The 10,504-nt window shown below is 37.6% G+C and overlaps 1 non-coding gene across 1 annotated transcript; it reads left to right on the top strand.

The window, feature by feature from the left end:
• The first annotated feature begins 9,418 nt into the window (after positions 1–9,418).
• On the top strand, positions 9,419–9,525 carry LOC138828800 (U6 spliceosomal RNA). Its single transcript, XR_011372368.1, has one exon. It is a non-coding gene; the product is annotated as a U6 spliceosomal RNA (small nuclear RNA).
• Positions 9,526–10,504: the final 979 nt, after the last annotated feature.

Raw genomic sequence — 10,504 nt, 5'->3', positions numbered from 1 at the left:
TCACATCTGCATCTGCTGAGGTCACATCTGAATTTGATGTGGCCACACCTATCTTCACCCATCCCATAGACAAGGCCTAGCCCATGCCCAGACCTGCTCTTTCCCAGGTCTTTCCCAAGTCTTTCCCAGGCCTTTCCCAGCCCCCTGGAAGACCAACATGGCCTGGTGCCAGCAGGATTGATGAATAAACCTACTCCTTACCTTAATACCTCATGTGTGGTGTCGTTCTTACTCAGCAACCACTTTGAAAAACCTAACATAAATGGTGCCATTTGAATCTGGGAAAGGCTTAAAGTCAGGATAGGAGGTGGGATTCCTCTCCTTTTTTTTTCTTTCTTTTGTTTGTTTTTCCCTTTTTTGCTCTGAGGAATACCACAATTCTGAAGGCCTTTTGGGAACCAGTCTGTCTGCTGTGGACAAAGTGAATCAATTCCTTGCTGGCCTCTGCATCCACCTCCATGCTTGAACATTTTGGTGAGTGAACTACTCTCTAAGGGTTCTCTGTAGCTCAGTCTCTCTCCAGATGTGGTTCCACACCGAAGAACCTGCTAGGCCTTTAACTGAAAGCCCAGTCACATCTGGAGCCAAGGGCACTTGACTCTGGTTGCTTGGCCACTCCCCCTAGAGGGCTCAGTGGTAAGTTGTGGCTCCACTTCCATCCGATAAGCCCACCTTCACTCACTAGTTATTTTTCTCTCCTACACCCTTAATGGGGAGCTGTGTGTAACTCCAGTGCCACGAAACCCCTCTGAAATGCCTCCTGCACTCCCTGGATAGCCAGAGCACCTAATTTTTTAGTCTCTTCTCAGGTTTAGACAATTTTTGCCTCTGCAATGGTAAACGGTCAGAAGTCTGTTTACTTTCAGGATCTCTTTGCTCTCTGCTAATCATGTCCAACTTCGTGTATCTCTCCCTTTCTTTTCTACAACTTTTTGGATTGTGTCCTGAAAAGTGTAATGAGAGTTGGGTCCTGGGGACCTCCTCTAGCTTCCCTATCAAAGACTAGCCAATCTAGGCTTCATCTCTTTGTTCAGGCTTTCTTTGCATTTTTTCAGAAATTCACCATCGTGAGTTTGCCATCTTGGCCACATGGTGGGTTCAGTGTTTGGTCCTATCTGACCCATATCTTTCCACTAATTTTACTCCTCCTCCATCCATCTATTCTATTGTACCTTGCTAACAAGTTGCTCTTTTCTCAGACTCTGGTAAGTGAGGCCCAAGTATCTGATGTGCTTTGTTAGCAAAGATGTCTAAATATTAATGTAAAAAAATTTTAGATTTTGAGTTTTGCCTTTTTGGTTTGGTGTTATGTATTCTAGTACTGACTACGTGATTCTAAAATATTGGGCATATCTGTGCTAAGATTCTCAAATCTAACGAGTTTTGTCATTGCAAGATATTACTTGGTCAATTCTTGGTAAGGACCAGGTAAATTCTACTTATTCTATTTGATCGCCATGTTGTTTAATTGGAAATAATAAAGAGTTTTTGTGACAAAGATTGCAATTCAAACCAACCGGGGCTGAAAAAATCCCTAAGACTCCATCTCCCAACTAACCTGCAAAGAGCGAGGCTGGAAGTATGGCCGAAGACTCTTAATTCTAACCAGCCAAACACTGGAAGTGGTATTGTAACTCAAAATGGTAGAGCACTAGCCTTGAGCAGAAGTGCTCAGGCACAGTGCCCAGGCCTTGAGTGAAAATCTCCATGAATACTCACTCAGACAAGTCATCCCAGAAACGAGCACCTAGACTCAGCCAGTCTGGGGAACAAGGGACTATGGAGAGGACTAAGAGGAGATGATGTCATATTAGCCATTTTGTGCCTGCCCTTTCCTAATTAACCAGAGGCAGGAGGTCAATATAAGTAAGAAACCTGCCATCTAATGTTCATACTTGTCTACCTTTTAACAGGATGGGAATTCACATTCTTGCCTTTGTTACCTGAATTCTCCTCTACCTAGTCGCAAGATAGGGACATTTCTACCAACATTTTTCAGCCCCAAGTCCTTCCACTTGCCATTTATTTGCTCTCTAATAAATTTTTACAGCCCCTCAATGCCTCATGAGACTTTCTCTAGACTTCATCCAAGAGACTTGCCTCCGCCAGACTTTATTAAAGACTCACACTCACCAAAGGACAGCTGCAGCTCACTGCCTTCTCTGGGATGGGACCAAATTCCAGCCTTTTACCCCTAATTTTGATACACCTTGTCAGCAGGAAGTAGCCAGAGAGGATCCGCACCCTATTTCATGATTATTAAAAGGCTGGAATATAAGGTCTGCTTCTGGATAGCGAGCAGATTCCACCCTCCTCCAAGCAAAGTCTCCTCCCAGTACCTGTGTTACCTTGGCAACTGGCACTCCTGGAAGATATCACATCTGCATCTGAATTTGATGTGGCCACACCTTTCTCCATCCATACCATAGGTAAGGCCTAGCCCAGCCCTAGATGTTCAATTTCTCAGGTCTTTTCCATTTCTTTCCCAGGACTTTCCCAGCCGCATGGAGGGCCAACATGGCCTGGTGCCAGCGGGAATGATGAAAAAACTTACCCCTTTCCTGAATACCTCGTGTTTGTGTGGTTCTTACTCGACTACTCTTTAAAAACCTAACAATCTGGGCTTTAAATCCCAATGCTTACTCTATACCTCCTGAACCACACTTTCACTTCTTCCTTTTACCACAAGTGGAGAAAAGAATCTCTTAGGTTTATCTACTTGGAAAAGCTTTGAATTACAATTGTCAAATTTGAACCCACCTAGTATGGAGCTGTAAGCCACTGGTGCTCTGCTAGAACTCACTTCTTAATAATAAATATTCTCAAAAAGAGGAGAATACATATTTGTTCAATTACGTATGTATAAACCAAATCACTTCCTACTGGAAGAGAAAAAGAGAGAAGATAGAAATGAATATGGAGGAGAGAGATATAAAGAAAGAAGAAGGGAAGGGAGGGTAAGTGATGGGAGGGGAGGGGAATGAAGGATAGAAGAGGAGGGGGGAGCTGAGTAGAATTGTGTATTCCTCACTAAGGTATTGTTGAACAATCAGCGCCTTTGCATTTATGTAACCAAAGCTTTCTATTTTTGGTAGTAGTAAGCTGAGATATAAAATACAAATTTACATGTAAAACCTGTTAGTGTGCTTACCCCTGCACGAAGGAAGCCACAGTTAGGTTACTGTTAGAGACAAGGCAAGAGTAAGCAGTTTAAGTGATTCTGAGAAACAATAATTGATATGCCAGGAATGCTCCCTTGCCCAAGTATTACTCTTGTTCCCTGCTCCAGTCTTCCTTTCTACAAGGATAGCAGAAACAGGGAGGCTGGGAAGGGATGGGAAGGGGAAATAAAGAAGGAGGCTACAATGTTTGATAAGAAATGTACTCATTATTTTGCCCATGTACTTGTAACTTCTCTGTACAATATTTTCACAATAAAAATAAATAAAAATTTAAAAAAGAATAGCAGAAACAGAAGAAGTAGGAGATATCTGAGCAATGATCATCTTTCTGTTTACACTCATCTGTTTACCCTCATCCCCTCAAACAATAAAGCCAAAGGAGACTTAACCTGAACTAGTAGGGGAAATGGGGGGGGAGTTCATTCTAACTTATTGAAATAAAACTTGTTTCAATTATTAATAAAAAGTAACTCAGAATTTATTGAAAATTTAGAAGACTACAGCACTCACTATATAGTGGATTCTGCACAATTAAAACTGACTCCTGTTTCTATCACCAGAAATTGAAAATCGTCCCTAAACTTCCAATACTAGGTAAATTGTCCTCGATATTCACTTAAAATGTGTGAATATAATGCAGAAAACATAACTTTAAATTTAGACTGTTGAAGTCATAAGTGATGGACATTCATGATGGATAGCATAATGTTGAGATCATGGAAATTATTTTCCTTCCATCTTCAGTGTGTAGAAAGTGAAAAAGCTCTATTTGATGGCCCTGAAGGTCCAATTCTAAATTTAGGACAGAAGGTGAATAGTAAAGGAGACCTATCTCAGCCATTCACAGATTGGAAATGTGGAGAAATAGCCTCATTTATGTAGGTCAAACATGGAAGTGAGGATTTGGCAAGCCCAAAGCCAAATGCCAAAGGAAGAGATACTTTACAAAATACCGTGAAGTTGAAATAAGTCTTAAATAAGGAGCTGGGCTTAAAGGGAGTAGGACAGAAGAATGGAGGGGGAAATGTTGGACTAATATAGTCAGATCACTCAACGTACATATGTGAGAATATGACTAGGAAACTTGAAGGGATAGGTGGGGTTGGGGAAAGGGAAGGAAGAAAAGTGGAAAGATTAACAATGATCCAGATGTGTTGTACAATGAAATGTACATACACTCTATTCCACACTGACATGATGGAGTGAAACCCCTTTGCACAACTAGCTAAAGATTAAAAAAATTGGTTTTATTATTAAGAGACCAAAAGCATAAACCGTTAGAGATAAATAACAGGATAGCTTTGACATATTGTTGAGGCTTGTGCTCTTTTCAATATACAAAATTTAATAAGTGTCGTCTGCTGCAAATGTAAATTTTACTTTGCCAATTCTTTTTGAAAATTGCTTAAACTATAGAGAACCAAATTCCAATATCCCTTCACTTCAAATAACAAAAATCTTATAGACCTTTAGTTGTTTCTAAATATCTTAAGGTAATGCATTGGAAATAATTTCATTCCACATTTAAATTTAAATTTTAAAACACTAAAGTCATTTAAATCCTCTCACTCGGGCACAGGTATGGATAGATAACTGATATGGGCAGAATCAGAATTATGCAGAAGGTTGTAAATGGATGCTTATCTAGTTTTCTCTCTGCTGGATCATAGAATACAGACTATCCTAATTGGAAACATTTAGCCTTCCCAGGTTTTCTGTATATAAACACTCCATCAACATTTTCTTATTAAAGGATTATTCAAGATTAGCTATATGTTGAGTGATAATGACTGAGCATGACAGAAAGTTGAGGGAAAACCATTTACTCTTCAGTGAGGTTCTGGCTTGCGTTTCACAAAGTGTTATGAAAGCTCTCCATTAGAAATCTAGCAGCTGTATTTCTAAAAAGTACTTGCATGCTTACACTTTCTGATAATGTCTCAATCCAAGTACTTCTCCTTGGAGTTCAGTACTATTCAATGATGCTGTGTAAGCTTTTTTCTTACATTTTGCAGACCAGTCTTCGTGATGAAATTTGTGCTCCCAATTCCATCCACAAAATGCAGACAAAAATTATCTGAAAAAAATTTGTATCTGTTGACAGTGCATATACTTTTATTTTTTATTACAAACATAGAATGTAGTACAAATTTTCATAGTAATTACACTGCACTAGGTTGTTGGCAGATTCTAATGTAAATAATAATATATTGTGTTCATGTAGAGTAGTTGAATATCCGATGTTTTAATATGCCTGTGGTCCTAAAACCAATACCTTACTGATATTGAGTGACAAATACAACTTCCTATAAGTACATAAGTTTTCCTTATATCTTTATATATATATATATGTGTATATATATATATATATATATATATATATATATATGTAGTAAAGATACTGTACAGAGGGTTTACAGTTACATAAGTAAGATAATGAGTACAAATTTTTTCTTCATTATTGGTCCTGGACTTGAACTCAAGGCCTGAGCACTGTCCCTCAGCAATTCAGCTCAAGGTTATCGCTCTACCACTTGAGCTACAGTGCCACTTCCGGTTTTCTGGAAAAAGAGTTTCACGGACTTTCCTTCCCTGGCTGGCTTTGAACCACAATCCTCAGACCTCAGCCTCCTGAGTAGTTAGGATTACAGGCATGAGTCACCGGCACCTGGCATGAGTCCATTTCTTATTGAGCATTTTTACCCCATCCGTTGTTTTCCCCTACCATCCCTTCTCTTCACACCTCCTCAACTCATCCCTCCACCCACTCTCTGATAAAGTGTCTTATTATTACATTATTACATTATTATTATCTCATTATTACAATGGGTCAACCTGAATCCTATCTTTGTATATTAAATGAAGAAATGCTGGCTTGATTTATGCTGATTCTACTGTGTAGACACAATTAAAATCACTCAACAAGTCCAAGAGCATATTAAATGAAATGGACAACGTTTCTGTCAGTTGGTTTAGTTGTGTTCTAGACATTTATTGACAAGTTACAAATTATTCTCAAACTTTAATATATTAAAAATAATCTCTTCTTTTCTTCTTTTCTTGGCCAGAAAATCAGCAAGACCTCAGTCAGCATTTCTCTCATAGGACTTTTCACATGAGTTGGTTACCTGTTGACCTGAGGTCCAGTTTTATGAGGACTCAATAATCTTTTTAGGAATTGATGCTGGCTGTTGGAAAAGAGCTCAAAGAAGGGTGCCATTTAATGGCTTATAATTTTATTCTTTCCATGATATTCTCCTGTTACTTTGGCTGTTGAGAGTGTGTGTATAAGAGCAAGCATTCCCTGGGGATCAAGGAGACAACATATGATCTTTACATACTGACATTTCTGAGTAACTTGCTAACATGTGTACTGCATTTTGCAAGTCCAATCTGTCAAAACCTCCCAGTTTAAAGAGATAAGAGGAGTGGTAAAAGAACTCTTAGAGACAAATACATCTTGAACATATTTTTTTCCAAGCATTCCATCTAAGGCATTTTCAGCAACTAATGAAACTTGTGTTGGCTGTAATTATGTGTCTTTCTCCATGTGTGCATGTATACGTGTATATGTGTATGTGAATTTGTGTGTATAGTAACATATATGTGTGCAATATAAGGGCATATACACACATATATGCATATATAAATAAATATACATTTACAAATATATATGCATATATACCATTGTTCAGTTCCCAGAACATTGTCATTCTCACAAAGTGTTCATGATAAACTGCTCTGAGGACCTTGCTCTATTGTACTCACTTCCATCATTAGCTTCTTTTTCATCCCTGTGAACAACTTCGGTCTAGTTTCCATAGGAGAGCTTTATTTTCATTACATGTAGTTACAAACTGGTAATCAAAGACAAAGGTTGTTTGTGAAAGAAAAAGAACTTTTAGGTCACAGGTTAAAATATCTTTTTTTGGGGTTGGGTCCAGTCTTGGTGCCTGAATTCTGGGCCTGGGAACTGTCCCTCAGCTCTTCAGCTCAAGGCTAGCACTCTACCACTTGAGCCACAGCGCCACTTCTGGCTTTTTTTCTTTTTGCTTATGTGCTGCTGAGGAATCGAACCCAGAGTCTTATGCATGCAAGGCAAGCACTCTAGCACTGAGCCACCTTCCTATCCCACATTAAAATATCATATCCATCCAAATGATTCCTATGAGATAAAATTTGTAATAGTAGTAAACATGAAAAGGAATTCCTAGACCTGTTGCTTTGCCATTTACAATGTCAAAGAATAATATCACGTCACTCATAATTCTTTAAGAATGCAAGGGAAAATGTTAGTCCCCATCATGTTCCCACAAAGCCAGTGGATCCTCAAGGATAATAGTTGACCAGCAGAAATTCTATGTAGCAGACATGGAGCATGAAAGAGAAAGATGAAATGAGAGAGCGTGAAAGAGGGAGAAATATCATAATACTGAAAGTGCATAACAGATAAAAGAGCTGTATGAGAATATTCATACTGTTATCTTTAGGCTCTACATGTACACTTGAAGGTATTTGATGTATGATAATCCATCAACCCAAAATATAAAATGATTTTAATAAAAAATAAAAATGACTCAGAAGTAATTTAAAATGCTAAAACAATTTTCACATTAGCAGACTCTCAGAGATATTTCGTGACTTTGAAAAGAATAATGTGGCTGGGATTAGTTTAAATTTAGAAGTATAAAAATACACAAAAATATGAAAAGATATTCATATATTTCATTATATAACCCAAAGCAGAAAGCAAATGTTGTTTGGATGAATTTTTAAAACCAGGCTATCAGGTGCTGGGATGGTGGCTGTTGTAGAGTGCCTGCCTTGCATGCATGAGGCCCTGGGTTTGATACCCCAGCATCACATAAGTAGAAAAGGACGGAAGTGGTTCTGTGGCTCAAGTGGTAGCACTAGCCTTGAGCTGAGGTACAGCAACCAGGCCCCAGAGTTCAACCCCATGGCCAACAAAATCAAAGTAAAAAACAAAACAAAACACAGTCTCTCACTTTTGTGACCTCAACTCTGTAATATCACTGCTTCAGCCTAGGGCTAAGATTTTAAGTGTGGACATTTATCATCCCTCCTGATTCTGACTGTACTTGATAATTTTTTAATCAATATTTTGTTCTTAATTTTGCTTTATGTAAATTCACATGCAACTATAAAAAATGGTTTGGCTATCCCAGTAACCTTCTCAAAGTACCTCCTGATGATGAATAACAAAAAGCTTTATTATATTACAAGGGAAACAATACTACAAATAAAGAAACACAATAAATAAATATTAATGATTAATAAAATAAAATATCGAAGAATTACCAGGGTTTTCAGTATTTGAAGTGTACTTACATATTTAATTTTACTATTCTCACATTCCTGTACATTTAACAATGAATAAGATTATGATGTTCAACAGAGTTTATAGGCTATGTGTAGTCTTTAAAGTTACCAACTAAGATTGCTTTTTATGACTCATCTCATCATTTGTATATGGCTTATATCATCATTTGTTCCTCACTAACATATAAAGTAAGGAAGCCCTAAAGTTTTAAGAGAAACTGTGCAGTTAACAAAGTCTTAACTCTTCACTCTGCTTCTTTACACTAAGACTTTGCAACATCTCATTAGTAATGTTTCTAATAAACTCTGAAATGTACTTTTTAGTAGCATATGTCTGCTACGATAAATCTTAAATATTTATAGAAAAGTTGTATGACCTGACAAACAGTCCTAATTTTGGCCTATATAAGCAAATTCCCAAAATTAAATATATTTAAAACATTAAAACTTTTAACAAAACCTAACACTTGCCATAGTGTTCATAATGACAGGTGCCTTGTACAGAATAATTGAATTCGTCCTCCTACACATCTCATTTTTTTATTTTTATTTTTTGTGAACATACTGTACAGAGGGGTTACAATTACATGGGCAAGATAATGAGTATATTTCTTATCAAGCATTGCAACCTCCTCCTTTGTTTACCCTTCACATCCCTTCCCAGCCTTCCTCCACCCCTCCTACCCAATACCCTCCCACCCGATCCTACACATCTCTTGAACAACAATATCTGGGATTATTTTGTTTCTGACATGTCAATCTTGACTATTCTTAAATGTGTGCTTATGTAAGAGGTACATGGTTCTAAAATTTAACGAGAATTCTTCAAAACTTACTTTTCTTTGAATTGTCTAGTTTAAGAAAATCAATTACACTTTATCTATATAAAATGCTCTGTGCTCAATTCAGCAGCACATACACTAAAATTGGAACAATACAGAGAAGATTAACATGGCCCCTACGCAAGGTTGACATGCAAATTCTTGAATCATTCCATATTTTTACAACTAAAGATGCTGGCGATGATGTGGCAACAAGGGAACTTTACTTGATTCTTGGTGGGAGTTTTAACTTGTTCAACCACTTTGGAAAGCAGTATGGAGGCTCATCAAAAGATTCCATATAAAGCTCCGCTATGACCCAGCAATCACACTTTTGGGGATTTACCCAAATGATCACAAAGAAGACCATACTAAAACTATCAGAACAACTATGTTTACTGTAGCATTATTTACAATAGCTGAGATATGGAGCCCACCTGGAGGGCCCACAGAAGATGAATGGATCATGAAAATGTGGTATATATATACACAATGAAATTCTATGCCTCCATCAGAAAGAATGACATCGCCCAATTTGTTAAGAATTGGAAAGACTTGAAAAAAATTTATTAAATGAAGTAAGCCAAGTCAAAAGAAACATAGGTCCCATGGTTTCCCTCATTTTCAACAGATAATATATGTCTAGAATAAGAATAGATCATAAGCTATGTGCATATCAGATAAGATGATATTACCAGAAATGAATCAGACAAGTGATTTTTCTGTTTCTTGCTATTGTTTCTAAGATACTTATAATGTGTGAGGTGATGTTTTTTGTTCCTTTATATGTTCCTCCCCTACGCTCTAACCCCTGTTTTCACTGTATTTGAGGTTTGCGCGCCTACATCCTGTGTATAAGTTTCTCTAATTTGGGGAGGGGAAAGGGAAATACAAAATAGTTAAACAGGGATACAGGTTGAGATGCACAAGACACTATGTTGAAAAATGAACTTTACAATTTAGACAGGGGAAGGGGGAGAGGAGTGTATTTGTTGAGGTGGGAGGGAAGGGATGGTGGAAGAAAAAGAAAGGAAGAGGTAACAATGCTTGTTAGGAAATGTACTCATTATTTGTTCAAATAAATATGACACCTCTGTACAGTTATTTTTACAGGTGGACCCATTGCAACAATGAGAAGTACAAGTCGTTATGTCAAAAACG

The sequence above is a fragment of the Dipodomys merriami genome, unplaced genomic scaffold (genome assembly GCF_024711535.1).
Source record: "Dipodomys merriami isolate MVZ:Mamm:240054 unplaced genomic scaffold, mDipMer1.0.p SCAF_164, whole genome shotgun sequence".
NCBI classification, from domain to species: Eukaryota; Metazoa; Chordata; class Mammalia; order Rodentia; family Heteromyidae; genus Dipodomys; species Dipodomys merriami.
The sequence above is the reverse complement of the archived record's forward strand: the minus strand, read 5'-3'. Positions and strand labels throughout refer to the sequence as shown.